This window comes from Cygnus olor, chromosome 1 (genome assembly GCF_009769625.2).
Source record: "Cygnus olor isolate bCygOlo1 chromosome 1, bCygOlo1.pri.v2, whole genome shotgun sequence".
NCBI classification, from domain to species: Eukaryota; Metazoa; Chordata; class Aves; order Anseriformes; family Anatidae; genus Cygnus; species Cygnus olor.
In genome coordinates this window covers 62368848-62384343 of record NC_049169.1, presented here as the reverse complement: position 1 = coordinate 62384343, position 15496 = coordinate 62368848, and positions in this window count along the sequence as shown.

Genomic DNA, 15496 nt, shown 5'->3' with positions numbered 1-15496 from the left:
GTCATTGTGGGAGTCTATTACAGACTACCTGGTCAGGACGACAACACCGATGAATTATTCTTTGCAGAACTAAGAGATGCCTCGAGATCAACTCCCCTTGTCCTTATGGGGGACTTCAACTTGCCAGACGTCAACTGGGATCACCACACAGCCAACATGAGCAAGTCAAAGAGGTTCGTAAAGTACCTACATGATAACTTCTTGGTGCAGGTGCTAAGGGAGCCAACTAGGAAAGGTGCCCTCCTAGATCTGTTGCTGGAGAACAGAGAGGGTCTTGTGGGAGACGTGGCAGCTGGCGGCCGTCTCGGTCATAGTGACCATGAAGTGGTTGAGTTTAGAATTTATGGTGACAGAAGGAAAACTGTCACCAAAACTTCAGCCCTGGATATGGGGAAAGCAGACTTCAGGCTGCTCAGGGAACTAGTCAGCAAGGTCCCCTGGGGAACTGCTTTTGAAGGCATTGGCGTCCATCAGTGCTGGTCAATCTTTAAGCACTGTCTCCTAAAAGCACAAGATTAGGCAATTCCAAAATATCAGAAGTCAAGTAGGCGGGGCAGAAGGCCGGCCTGGCTGATCAGGGATCTTCTACTGGAGCTTAGGCGAAAAAAGAAAATGTACGGCTGTTGGAAGGAGGGTCAGGTGACGTGGAAGGAATGCAGGGACACTGTTCACGTTTGTAGGGAGAAAATTCGTGTGGCCAAAGCTCAACTAGAGTTGAAACTGGCCGTGTCTGTGGGAGACAATAAAAAAGGTTTTTTTAGATATGTGAACAGAAAAAGGAGAACCAAAGAAAACACAGGTCCGCTACTTGATGGGGAAGGTCTCCTCACAGACAATGACATAGGCAAAGCAGAGATGTTTAACGCCTTCTTCACCTCTGTCTTAAACACTGATGTTGGGCTTCGGGACCCAGGGTGCCCTGAGTTGGAGGACCATGACAGTGGGAATGACAAACTCCCAACCGACCCTGAACATGTGCAGGATTTGCTGCTCCACCTGGCTCCATACAAGTCCATGGGTCCGGATGGGATTCATTCCAGGGTGCTTAAAGAGCTGGTTGATGTCATCGCGGGACCTCCCTCAATTATTTTTCAATGATCTTGGGAATCTGGAGAGGTCCCAGTAGACTGGAAGCTGGCAAATGTTGTGCCAATTTTCAAGAAGGGTAAGAAAGAAGACCCTAGCAATTACAGGCCTGTCAGTCTCACGTCAGTGCCTGGTAAAATTATGGAGAAGATGATCCTTGAACTTACTGAAGCGCACCTGGGGGACAATGCATTCATTGGTCCCAGCCAACATGGGTTCATGAGGGGTAGGTCCTGCCTAACAAATTTGATTTCTTGTTATGATAAGATCACCCATCTAGTCGATCAAGGGAAACCAGCTGATGTGATCTTTTTGGACTTCAGCAAAGCTTTTGACACAGTTTCCCATAGGATCCTACTGGACAAAATGTCCAGCATACAACTAAACAAAAACATCATACGATGGGTGAGCAATTGGCTGACGGGCAGGGATCAAAGGGTTGTGGTAAATGGGGCCACATCCAGCTGGCAGATGGTCACTAGTGGGGCCCCTCAAGGCTCCATTTTAGGGCCAGTCCTCTCCAATGTTTTTATAAATGATTTGGATGTAGGACTAGAAGGTGTTTTGAGCAAATTTGCCGACACCAAAGTTGGAGGAGTTGTAGACTCGGCTGAGGGTGGAAAGGCCTTGCAGAGAGATCTGGACAGATTGGAGAGCTGGATGATCACCAACCACATGAAGTTTAATAAGAGCAAGTGCTGGGTCCTGCACCTGGGACGGGGCAACCCTGGCTATACGTACAGACTGGGCGACGAGACGCTGGAGAGCAGCCCCACAGAGAGGGATCTGGGGGTTGTGGTTGACAGCAAGTTGAATATGAGCCAGCAGTGTGCCCTGGCAGCCAGGAGGGCCAACCGTATCCTGGGGTGCATCAAGCACGGCATTGCTAGTCGGTCGAGGGGAGTGATTGTCCCGCTCTACTCTGCGCTGGTGCGGCCTCATCTCGAGTACTGGGTGCAGTTCTGGGCACCACGGTACAAAAAGGACATTAAACTGTTGGAGAGTGTCCAGAGGAGGGCGACGAAGATGGTGAAGGGCCTAGAGGGGAAGACATATGAGGAGCGGCTGAGGTCACTTGGCCTGTTCAGCCTGGAGAAGAGGAGGCTGAGGGGAGACCTCATTGCAGTCTACAACTTCCTCGCAAGGGCGAGTGGAGAGGCAGGTGACCTGTACTCCGTTATCACCAGCGACAGGACCCGTGGGAACGGTGTCAAGCTGAGGCAGGGGAAGTTTAGGTTGGACATCAGGAAGAGGTTCTTCACCAAAAGGGTGGCCGCAAACTGGAACAGGCTCCCCAGTGAAGTAATCACTGCACCAAGCCTGTCTGAATTTAAGATGCGATTGGACTGTGCACTTAGTCACATGGTCCAAAATTTTAGGTAGACGTGTGTGGAGCCAGGAGTTGGACTTGATGATCCTTATAGGTCCCTTCCAACTCGGGATATTCTATGATTCTATGATTCTATGATCCCTAGAGCTAAGGGAAGGTGGTGTTCCCTGTACAGCAAAGAGGTCTCCCTTTACATGGTTTAAAAAACAAAACAACAACAACAAAACCAACCAATCAAACAACAAGAACAAAACAGAAAACAACATCACTTGTGTTCAGTCTTTCCAGAACACTAGAGAAGAAAATGAAGAATGAAGAAAAGTAGCAAATTTAAAAAAAAAAAAAAAAAAAAGTAAATAGTTTTACCCTTACTGAAAGAAGGTAAGTTGAATTACTTCATATTTGCCCTAGGGTAAGACCAAATAAGCAACCAGGTCCTCTGCTTCAGCTGGCACACAGCCAGTAGCATATAGGGGTGAGAGGGAAGGGAGCAAGAAACACTAGGAGAAATACGAAGGTTGTACACAAGCTGAGCTGAAATTTGATGTTAGTGAGAATAACGATAAAAATCCCAGAGACATATGTGCAACCAGGACTTCCTTCTGGGCATTCACAATTAATAACCCATGATCAAGGGGGATGGACTTCACGTTCATACTTTTATGATGTTTATCTTTTGAAACTATGGCACTGACTGGATGTGTTGTTGTACTGGCTTCCTCCATTGGGCTGATACCTAGGCCTGGGTTTAGAGTGGATCTCCTACAGCATGCAAGGTCTTTTTTTACACTGTTCTAGTTTGTTCAGCATTTTGCTGACGTTCACTAAACCCCACAAAGCATCTCTGAGAGCATTAGGGCTTTGGATTTTCACTTTAGAATCTGAATAAGGTGAGAAACAGAAGTGTCCCAAGTCAGACAGAAAATAAATCATCTACAGAGCCTAGGACAGAAATCAGATCTGTGAATTCTTGCAAACCCATCCCCCCCCCCCCCAAAAAAAAAAAAAAAAAAAAAAAAAAAAAGTCCCAGTCTTGCTAGATTTTCACATACTGAAAAAAATGCCTGATTAATCTGTTAGTGGAATTTGGCTCATTTGCACAATCTTCATCATCTGGCTTTGTAAAACTAAAAAGATCTTCCAGGGAAAGATAGTAGGGCTATTAGGGGACAGTTAAGAGAAGAAATTTTGTCTAGGAATGTGTGTAGGGACCTTATTTATTTATTATTTCTGAAGCAGTTTCTTGAAAATTCCCAGACACTGTGTCTTCCTCCCTCTACCAGATATTCAGTAGCTGTTAACTCGGATACAGCACTGCAAACCCCAAAGGGTAGAGAAGGGAAGTTGTTTCTGCGGCACTTCATTTTGTGACTGCTTTAAAAATGTATAATAACTATTCAAGAAAATCAGTGCTTGTTGTCTACTGTTGGCTGAATGAAGCACAAATATAGACTTAAACCCCATGACATATCAACACAGCATCTCAACATCAAGGTGTAGTGGTTTTCCAGCTGAGCCAGGCCTGTGTTTTTGCAGAACTGTTTTGATGGGCACTTTTTAGAGAAAATGACTCTCTTAAAACCAGTCCTAGGAAAGTCAATGTTGTATCACAGTATCACATTTTCAAAATAGCAGTTACACATGAACCTGAGAAAAAATCTAATTAAATACGAGCATTTGATAAGTTCTCACCATTCTTTACAAGAACACAATAATTACATTCTGTTAAGTATTCTCTTGCTACAGTGAAATCTGCTTTTAGTTTTTTTCACAAATATTATTGTTCTTATACAGAATAACTCCAATACATCCTCTTCACATTTTTGGGGTGTTGTTTTCTTGGAATAAACCATTAGATTTGAATGAATGAATGACAGGAAAACCCTCCAAACAAGCAAACAAACAGTGAACCCCAGAAGGCAGAGAATGGTGGGGGTGTGTTTACAGGCAGCAGAGAGCTATAAGAAAATGAAGACCTGAATTTCCCACAGCCATTCCTGCTCTTCAGTTCCTCTTGACTTCAGCTGGGGTCGTGGGTGTTCAGCATTTCTGAAAGTTATCCTCACACATGCACAGGTTGGCGTCTGCAGGACTAGCTCAGCTCAGAATAGATCTCAGGAGGTTTGAGTCATGGTCTCTTGCTGTAATTGCTACACATTGTAGAGTTTCCAGTGAAATTACTATTGTTATTCAGGAAGGGTGTATTTAATTGTATATATAGATCCGCACACTCAGCTAGTGTAAATTGCAGTAATCCCATTGACTTCCATCAGCTGAAAATAATGTCTTTACATTTTAGTAACTGTCCCCATAGATTTCTGAGTATTTTGACAGAAACTAAATTAGTTCTGATATTGTATAATACTTGGTGTTTGTTTTGTTTTTGTTTTTGTTTTGTTTTGTTTTGTTGTTTGTTTGTTTGTTTTTGGTTTATGATTCTTTCTCCCGTCATTTCTAACTGTCCAGCCACAGTAACCTTGTGAAAATAGACACACCATCATGCTTTCTAATTGTTAACCTTCTAAAATGAATTTGCAGTTGTTATCACAATCCTATCTTGATACCACAGCTAATAATTACCACCGGGAAGTAATGAGTGTATCAGAAAGCATGTGTTTTTTTATTTTTTCCTCCTTGTATATGGGTTTACTGTTTATAATATAAATATAAATCCACAATAAAGAAAATATTCTAGCTTATAGGAACATATATTACTAGCAGTAGCTCTTCAAGTGTATGAATAACTGTATGACATATTGATATGCCAATTAAAAAAATAAGGACTGATGCACTGAAAGGCTTTTGTTTGGTCATAACCACTTATTTATATTTCCTGTTGCACTACAAAAATATACACAGTTACTAATGGTTGGGAATAAAACATGGCTTTCCTCCTTTTTCTTGAATGCTTTTTGATGTGGTTCTCATTTCAAAGTAAAAATGCAACTGCACATTTTCTCTAAGACAGTAACTAGGTTATTTCATGCAATGTGAAAGTAAATGCTTGCTAATGGCATAATGCAGATCAGTGTTCCCTGAAACACTCTCTTTTTGCCCACGTTAGTCCAGGGAACATGGAATAAAAGACAAATTTTAAAACCAGCTCTCTGCAGCAAATACAAGCATAAGAAATTGCTTTTCAAAGAAATTCTGATTAACAAATTACTGAGACTTCTTTCCTAACGCATAGTCCTACACATACATATCTTCAGCATTTAGAGCTTCAGCACTAAGAACAGATAAAGCAGCTGCAGAAGAAATGTCACACTTGCTCCAAAGCTGCCAAATGTTGAACTGAGGCCACTTTTTCATCCTGGGAGAAAATATGTCTCAGCTGAATATAAACTAGCATTCTTTCCACAGTGCATGGGTTACTGCTGTTGACTTTCCCCTTTTCACCTCAGCCTCAAGTCATTCCTTTTTTCTCCTCTATTTTACAACAAAAAAATGTGTGCTGTACTGGCAGTTACTCTGAGAACTGCACTTCGGTTTGTTGTAGTCACAGCAAATTTAAACATCTGGAGTGAAAAGATCTGCTTTTTTACTGCAAATGGGAGAACTGGCTTGGGGAAAAAAGAAAAAAAAAAGAAAAAAAAAGAAAAAAAAAGAAAAAAAAAGAAAAAAAAAAAGAGAGAGAAAGAAGAATCTGATTTCTATGCCAAAACTCCAACCAAACGTAAATTCATATGTTGAAGAAAACTGAAATGTATAAGCTTTAAATCTTATTAGACCTGACCAAAATTAAATTCCTGACAATTATATTTTTGACAAACAAAACCCATTTCTTTGTGTTTGTGTTTGTTAAGACTAGTCTTTCTTTGAAGTTTTGTTAATGATTGTTTTTCTTCATGTTGTTTGTGATTCCTGATTATGGAATGCAAAAATTTTGAAATTTATCTAGAAAGTCAATAAATTAAAACATTAATTTAAAATCTGGATCCTGGGCTGTCTTACCAATTCATGGGTTGCAAACTTTCCGGCTACTCCAGATTAAAGTTTGCTAGCAGATATCTATGCACACCAGGTTGGGGATGATACAAACACTCGGCCTCCCCTAGGATTCAACACCAAGCACATGGGCTGTGACCTGTGGCCCTGCTCTAGCTGCCGGTGCAGATCCCTACACTCACCTCACATGGGTACCCCCAGGAGCTGGCTTGGGAACACACTCCACTCCCACTGTATGGCTGGGAGAAGACCCCACTTCCTCCAGTATGTGATGTTAGTACCCCACTCACTCCAGTAGCCGTCACCACAGTCCGTGGGCCTACGCTCCCAGTCTGACTCCAGTAGCTGGCACCAACTCCTCTCACACACCCCCATCCCATCAGTGCCTGGCACCAAGACACCCACCCTCACTCCAGTAGCTGGCACCATAGGCCAAGGGTGCCCTTCCCCAACCTGACTCCAAGACCAGGCCCCAACCTTAATTCACACACTCACTGGTCTTGCCAGTAGCTAGCACATAGTCCTTGCAGCACTCATACACAGGAGAGAGTGTGACTATGCAGAGAGAGAGCTAAGAAAAGATTTAGTGAGGTTAGGGCAGTCTTTTGTGATCAAGCACAGGGCTCAGACAGACAAATGTACTCACCAGCCCCCTTTTATACAACGAGCCCTTTTATACCCTGTTTGTTGTTGTTGTTGTTGTTGTTTACCTATCCCCCTCTTTGTTCTTCCCGCTCCCCCTTCCCCTGCACACCCTCCAACAAGTATACAGAGACCTGCAGTTTCTGCACCCTCCCTGTCAAGGCCCCTCCCCACTTCCCTGTTTCATGATTGATTCAGCTCCATGTTGTTTTTCCTGGAACATTCTCACATGACATTGCTTTCCTTATCAATGAGTGCAACTGACCAGGTTTAGTTCCCAGCGCTTCCTCCCTTTCTTATTAATTCTGCTGTCCTTGAAAAGGTCCTTGACCAGATACCATTAAAAAAGCAGATACTCTCCTTTGAGGAGAGTCTGAGGATACTTGGTTTGTCTAGGTTGGAGAAAAGGAGGCTGAGAGGTGACCTCATTACTTTCTACAACTTTGTGAGGAAGGGAAGCGGAGGGTGAAGTGCCAGTCTCTTCCCCCTGGTAACTGATGACAGGATGCAAGGGAACAGCACAAAGCTGTATCAGGAGAGGTTCAGACAGGACATTAGGAAAAAATTTTTCACTGAGGGTGGTCAAACACTGGAACAGGCTATCTAGTGAGGTCTTTAATGCTTCATGTTCAAGAAGCATTTGGTCAATGCTCTCAATAACATGCTTTAACTTGTAGTTACCCCTGAAGTGGTCAGACAGCTGGATTTGTTGATCTTTGTAGGTTTCTTCCAACTGAGCCACTCTGTTCCATTACACTCTGTTCTACTCTATTCTACTGTATTCTATTATACACACCCTGATACAGGCAAGGTCTGTGATTAACAAGATTAACATCTGGACTTTCCGAAATTTAACCTTTGTGGTACTGATTGACTCACTCTTTGACCTTGGAGAAGTCACTTGGTTCAACATTTCTGAGAGTTGTGATTGGATTTATAAGCATTTAAGTTATAAGAGACAAGGCTAATGTCCCACATGTGTTTGTGAAGAACAAGTTAAGGAGAGAAAGCAAGCCATAACTGACTATGACAAGATACAGATTTTTGTTTAAAGGAGAATTAAATAGATAATTTTGAGTCTTATATGAAATTCAGGCAGTCAGGCTTGCATGTCTTCTAAGGCAAATTTGAAAGTTCATGAAGACCTATACTTGGAGAGTAATTACCAAGTAAGTTCCTGCAGAAAGCTGTCTTGAACCTGATGTTGATCCCTATTTTTATTTGCATACAGAGTGATGGCATAGATCATATAAACTGGAGGACAGCAAATTAGGGAGAGCTACGGGCACATCAGAAGTCATGGACAAAATTCATAATGCTTTTGACAAATTAGAGGAAAATTATAGTCCATTCATTAAGGACTGATACAATTATCTATACTTAGGAGTAATTATCTGCCAAAATGTGGAGTGGGGAATGAGATTCTGGAAAGAGCATTTCATTAGCTTAAATTCCACTTAACAATGTTGTAAAAAGGGAGAACTGTAAGAAAATCTTAAGAAAGAGTATCTGTTGCAAGCCATCTGAGATAATTCTTCTTTTGGTATTGGTAAAGTATTATTTTGATTACTGTATACAGTTTTGGGCATAGGATGTGAAAAAAGGATATATGGAAATGATCAGAGTCTAAGTAGCACTGGTATTATAATTGATTAAAGTGACCAAAAAATAAAAATAAAAAAAAAAATGAAAGGGATAAATATCTTGAAGAATTTAAGTTTCAATGGGTAGCTAACTCAGAATCTTTCAAAAATTTGCACGTCTTGGAAAAAGAACTGGAATTGTCCTCTGAATCTTCCCACACTCTGTAATAGGTCCCCTGGACTTTACCAAGTTTTCAAAATATATAATTGATACAGTTGTGGAAAAAAGGGAAATTTTCACTTAAGGAACTTCATGATCCTTTCTCAGTGGAACAACAATTGTTCCCCAGAATGGAAAGGAAAAACAATAATTTCAAATTTCAGCTTTTTTCTTTTTTTTTTTTTTTTTTTTTTTTAAATATGCATATTACTTTTTACATCTAGAGTTGATTGGTTTAAATTGTGATTCTGATCTCTGGCCTCATGGGGACTCCATTGTTATCCATTATTGCCTCTCTTTAGTTCTAACAGCAAGCTTAAAAGAAAATGAACAAACATAAAAAATCCACGTCAGCTACACAAATTTATCTTCAATCAAGTTTGGCTCTTTTATTTCCTTTTGGCACATTATTACTGGTATCACTACAACAGTGGTCATAGTGATTCTTGTGATTTTTTCATCATGCTTATTTCTTAATTGGACTGAAAGTTATTCAATGTTTTGCAAGAAATCCTTTTCTTTGTTCATATTTCATCATGTACAGCTATCTTGACCTCTGTGAGATGTACTGCAGATGACGTTAAGATGGGGAAACCTTATGCCAATGCAATACTAAGAGATATCCTGTTGAAGTGAAAGATTCACCTTCTGTGACCAAACATAAATAAATAAATAAATAATAGGAACAATGTCCCCAGGAGGAATATGTAGAGAAATCCTGGAGAAAGGTAACATTGGACACCTCTATTACCTTTGCTGTTTGCATGAGGATTATACTTGTATCAAAACCCAGACTCCCTAACAATCACAAGGTCTTTGTGTGACTTGTGTACAAAGAACAACAACTAGACAAAGAAGAGAAGGGCTGATCTCAGACATCAGCCTCGTGTCATTCAGCATGACACTTCACTGGTGAGAGCCCTGAGATAGAACAGTAGGAAAACACTGGTTAGCTAAATCTGTGGTCTGGTCTTGCCAAGTGCTAGATACTTTCCATATGTCACTGCCCAACTGAATGTTTTTTGAGGTTACAGAGCTAAAAAAAATAGTGCAAAGGAACAGATTTTTTTTTTCATCAATATATGAGGCAAGTTTTAAGGATATTTAGTTGCTTACTTTCCAATTGCTTAATTACCTCTGAAAGTTTGCTCCAAATCCCTATTGTGCAGCTTCTGTGCAAAATCCCCTGGAACTGAGAAATTGTTCAATTTCTCATGGACTCCCAGAACTCTGTATTTAAGAAGCTTACTGTAGACCTGATTCGAAGTAGTATATGACAAAATATCTTGATTCTCTGAGAGGGTATACAAGGACAAAGTACAAATATATTTTCAGTTCTCCTGGTCAAATCAGAATCCCTTTCTTTCCCATTAGTGGGATTATAAATTGCCTCTTTTATTCAATGAATTCAAATAACTGCTGAATACATATAACCGAAAGGATTAGTAGGTCTCAGATAAAGTGGATCCAGGAATCTCTAGATGAAAGAAATCAAAATGTTGTGTTGAATATTGAGGAAGAGCTCAAAACCATCAGCTCCCAGACAGTGGCTACAAAGTTCTTTTGAGCTGTCCTAAGCAACAAATGTTTTGATCTGAAATTCTTTTTTATCTGAAAGTTTGGAAGAGACAGAATTTGTGTTAGCACTATCATAGTGGAGGTGCAGCCAGTAAACTTTGCTATTTCTAGAGCTACCGTAGCTTAGTCACTTTTACTCTTGGCTGAGACCACATTGGATTCAGTTGATGGTGCTTATCCCCAGTGCAGATAGTGCAGTGCAGTGTTGGGGGTGGTAGGGGTAGCTGCTGCACTATAGGATGCCAAGTTCTTCAGAGGAGATATTATATTAAGGATTGGTTTGGTTGCCCATGTGGAAATTAAAGATCCCATGGCAAGTTTTAAAAAGAGTGGAAGATAAATCAAGCAATGATTCGCCTTCAGAGCCAGGGGACTATTCAAGCATCAAATTCATTACTTTATAAAGCACATGGCAATACTTGCACAAGGTATCAAATGCACTAATCCAGCCTTTTTATTATTATTATTATTATTATTTTATTTTATTACCTGGAACTGTGCAGATTACGCAATCTCTCAGCTGAGTCATGCTGTTTAGTTTAACTTCTTTCTGAGCAGGCAAGAACCCTGCTAACACAGTCAATTCAGAGTCTCTTTGGAGCATGGACGAGTGTTCAGGCTGAGCCAATAGCTTTGTAGAAGTACTGTTCTCATTTGTCTTCCTGTGTCTGCAGTTTTAGAAGGGTGATATCCTCCGTAATCCCAGCCACCCTCTCAAGGCTTTGCTGTACCATGTTCTGCTGTAGCTGAAATGGTGGCAGGTATTCTAGAGTCACTTGTCACTAGTCTTAATTGTGGGAGCTGAGTGTGAACCAGGCTGCTACTCCTTGGCTTAATTTTCTATTGATTTTACTTCAGAACACCTATCCAAAGAGAGGTTAAAGTCTCATAACCAAAATAAGAATATCTTGACCCTCCTCTTCCCAAGTCCTATTTTTGATCCTTAATTTCTTACTCTAATCCCATTTTCTGGAGCAGTAAAGCTGGTCAATTTTAATGATTTTTGTCTATCCCTTTTACACTCATTATTTTTCTTCTCTTTTAAAGTGATATTGTTATCAGAGTAATGTTTCTGGACTGCCAGCATATTTCACTTTTGGAGTCTAATATTTTGTATTGGATGCATATGTTGTGTATGAAAGATACATAAAAGAGTAACTCACAAACAGAACTTGTGGTCATAAAAGAAATGGGGATTGCAATTGGTTACAGCTAGGAAATAGGGGCAGGCTGTACCTTGTGGTCCTTTTAAAGCTCTACTAAGATGAAACAATCTTGCAGGTCCAGAGATAAAATGTGGCAGCATGCTTGCACTCTGATTCATTCATGAAAGCCTAAAAGCAGGACGTGACTGTCTCAGGGCATGGGTTGAAAGCCCCACTTGTTTGAGTGTGTGAAGGATCCTGATTTCTGATCCTTATAAAACCCATTCTAATTGTCTTATGGATTACTTTTAAGCAGGAATCTTCTGTGTATTCAGAATTTCAATGATTTTTTTTCTTTATCTCTTGAATTATGGAAATAGATCTTGAATACGCACTTTGAGACACGTTTACATTTTACCATGAACTCCTTGATTTTTTTACCTACAGAAGGAAATGTTGCCATTCTAAGTCACACAACATTCAAGTACAGGACAATTTTCGTATTAGAAAAGCATAGTAATTGAATGGGAATATCTAAAATGTTAATTAAACCAAGAAAAATATTAAAATGAGAAGAGTTAATGAATAAAATCATCAGGATCAAGGAAGCAGGTTACTCACTCTGTGGAGGGAAAATTCTTTAGAAGATATAAAAAATTATTTCATGAAATATGACAAAAAGTTTCCTCCTTAGACAAGATGAGGAAATAACTACTATACACTTCTCTGGGTCAGATCATTTTGAACATAAATCAGAAAACCTTCTTTGGCTACAGCTGAACTATAATGATTTACTACAACTGATAATCTGTTCCTAATACTTTTGAAGTGATCAAAGTATAACTTACTAAACACAGTGAAATGACAGGTTGTGCCTATGTACAATTTTATGAGTTTGACATTTTTTGGAAGTTCCTTGTCTGAAAGTTACAGCTAAAGGTTCCCCAGCACAAATGTCCTTGGGGTTGTTAGTAGTCCCCATCGAGTAAGAAATGGCATGAAACTTTGTTGGACTAACCCAGAAGGGCACATTTGGATAGTTTAGGCTTTAAAACATCAGTCCTAACCACAGACTTAATGGAATTACATGTGATTTACGTTGCTGGAGACCTGGAGTCACTGTCGGTGTCTGAAGAAATGAAGAAAATAAAATAGCAGTGCCCTTTACAGAGAACCCAAAATATATTGCAGAGAACTGAAGCCATTGTTAGCATTGTAGCTCCATGTAAACACTTACTGGAATGGCTGAAGGGACATGGCAGAAGTGACCTGAATTTTTGTAAACTGAGAGAAGAAATTTCAAGGGAATCTCCCCTTTATATGTCTTCTACGCCCAAAGAAGTTTGAAAGGGCTTGGATCCCACTGTACTTTGTACTAGAAGAATGCCTGCAGAGTAACTGTAGGAAGGCAGTTCCTGTTATACTCATTAAAATTACTCATGTTGTAGCATAGTCATAGAAATAATAAGATTTCTTGATGTGTGTTTATTTCCCACTGGAACGGTATGTTGCATTATGATAGCTCTGCAGTCACTGTGTGCTTGTTCTGGTTGAAGAGGCACATTCATTATAAACCCTCTTTTCAGATGCTTATAGCTTTCTGGAAAAGACTAATCCTTTGGCCTGACATTTCCTTTGTTCCTATCAAACAAAAGGTGCTGATTGTCTTCACTCTCTTTGTTCTGTATTTGTTAAAAGAGATTGGTTGCTTTGGAGTTTAAAAAAAAAAAAAAAAAAAAAAAGTAAAAAAAAAGTCCTGTTTGCCATTGCATATTCAGATAATATTTTTAAACATAGATATCCCAATTGTACTGCATTTTAATATGCTTTTTTTCGGATGTTTCAGGTGGACATTAAATCAGGACAAGCTGTCTGGGAAACTCTGAAGAAAATTTGAAAATAATTTAAAAAACACCACCACCAACAACAACAAAACATAGTGATCGGAAAACTATCATGCTATATATGTAATATAAACTTGATTCAGGATTCAACCTGTTTCAGTCTTTTCTTCGAGTCATAAGTTTGAAGTGTCTGTTTTTACAGAGGACAAATTTTGTTGACTTAAAAGAAATGAGCATTTACCTTGAAATCCCTACTAGATGGTTTTCCTGAATAACTGAAGCACAATTTCTGAGACTGAGCATGGCTTTTATGGCTTGGTTCTGTCCAATATTTGTTTATCTTCACTTGCAACAGTGATAAATTCCTGATATCCAATATACACTTTTTGTGCCTGCCATCAGTGACATGTCTGGAGCATTGGTCTCTGAAACACAATGGCAGTTGTTTAAGAGGTGTCACTTAGTCTGTCATAATATTAGCCACCCTTGACCTTCTGCACACAGCCATCCGTCCTGTGAAGCCCCACTAGGATGTTTAGATGAAAGAGTGATTATCATAGCTTTCATTTTAATCAGCTTTTTTCATGCTTCAAGGCTCTGCATCCCACAGCACATCACAGCCTACACTGTACGTACGTGCCTGCCACAGACTTGAGCTGGGCATTCAGCAGTGGAAGGGAAGGAGAAAAAAGCCTGACAGATCTATTTGGTCAACCATATCAATTCAAGGCTCATCTGCCAATTTTCCCATGATGCTTCTACAAATCAAACAACATTTATTAAAGCTGGTGGAATTAAGTATATTGAAGACCAGTGAAGAGACCAAAGAACAGACTTAACAAAATCTGGACCCCAGCTTTAAAATGCTCTGTTTCCCCCCTGGAAAAGTGAGGATGTATACAAATCAGGTCCCTGCCCTTGAACTTTTGAATAGAAAATTTATAATGTTTTGTACATTGTACTTGATCATGAGATGTTAGGGAAAAGGGATATATTCGAATACAAACAGCCTTGTCTGTTTAGAGACATTGTGTATTTCTCTTTTAATATGGGTTTCTGAACTACACTTAAAAAATTATTATTATTTTTTAATTTTAATAGCATTTAAAAAATTCAAATAGCATTTAAATATGCTAGCTCTCTTGAAATGTGCTGAAGAATAAGGATTACATTTTCCTCATAAATTCAGGGGTACTTCCTCATTTGACATGAACCATCATAGCTATTTTAAAGTGAAATCGACTATGATATTTTATAGCAACTATTCTACAAATGTCGGTAGTACCTTTCAAAACTATGTTCCCTGGCCTGGATTTACAGTTACCTTGGGAACAATTATTCTGTATTGGGTGTGTAGATTCTTTTTGTCACATCTTTTCTGGTACTGAATCCCAGCAGTCACTCCCACTGTAAGATCCCCAGTTTGTAACACAACGGCAGACTTGTTTGACAGCATAGTTAATGAGCAGCAGAATAAGGGGAAATTGCACAGTCATTTAGAAAAGGCAGCCAGAATGGTGTGAACCTACACAATTGTAGTAAGCAGATGTTCTGCTATTAGCTGTAGTGAGAACAGAAGCATACTACTTACTGTGAAAGATCTGAGAGTTTAATGACACAATCAACATAAAAGTACAAAAGGAAATGGAGACCAGTCAGAATAAAAACAGAGAACAACATGTTGTAGGGAAATAATATTATGGATGCAACACTAAACTCTTCAAGGAAGGAGTAAAGGGGTGTTGCCTCAGGAAGATCTCTGACATCAGAGGATTCACAAACCTGGTCTGACCATGGTATATGAAATGATAGTGAGGTAGGATAATCATTTATTTCAAAGAGTAACTCTGAGAAATCCTCCCAAGTCTGTGAAGTACAGAAATCTGAAAAAAGTGTGTATTTGCAGTATACACAGAGACTCACGTGGGATTTTGTCGGTTGAAGAGAAAGACTGACCATACAACAAATGCAATGTACAATAGTCCTCTGGTACAGAGCCATAATGAAATAAGTACTGTCCCAGGGTGAATGATTGGGAGCTATGACTTCTGAGCCTATTGAGCTCTTCAAGTGACTAAACCACTGTTTATGCCTTCTAGGCATCTAACAGCATTCTGAAT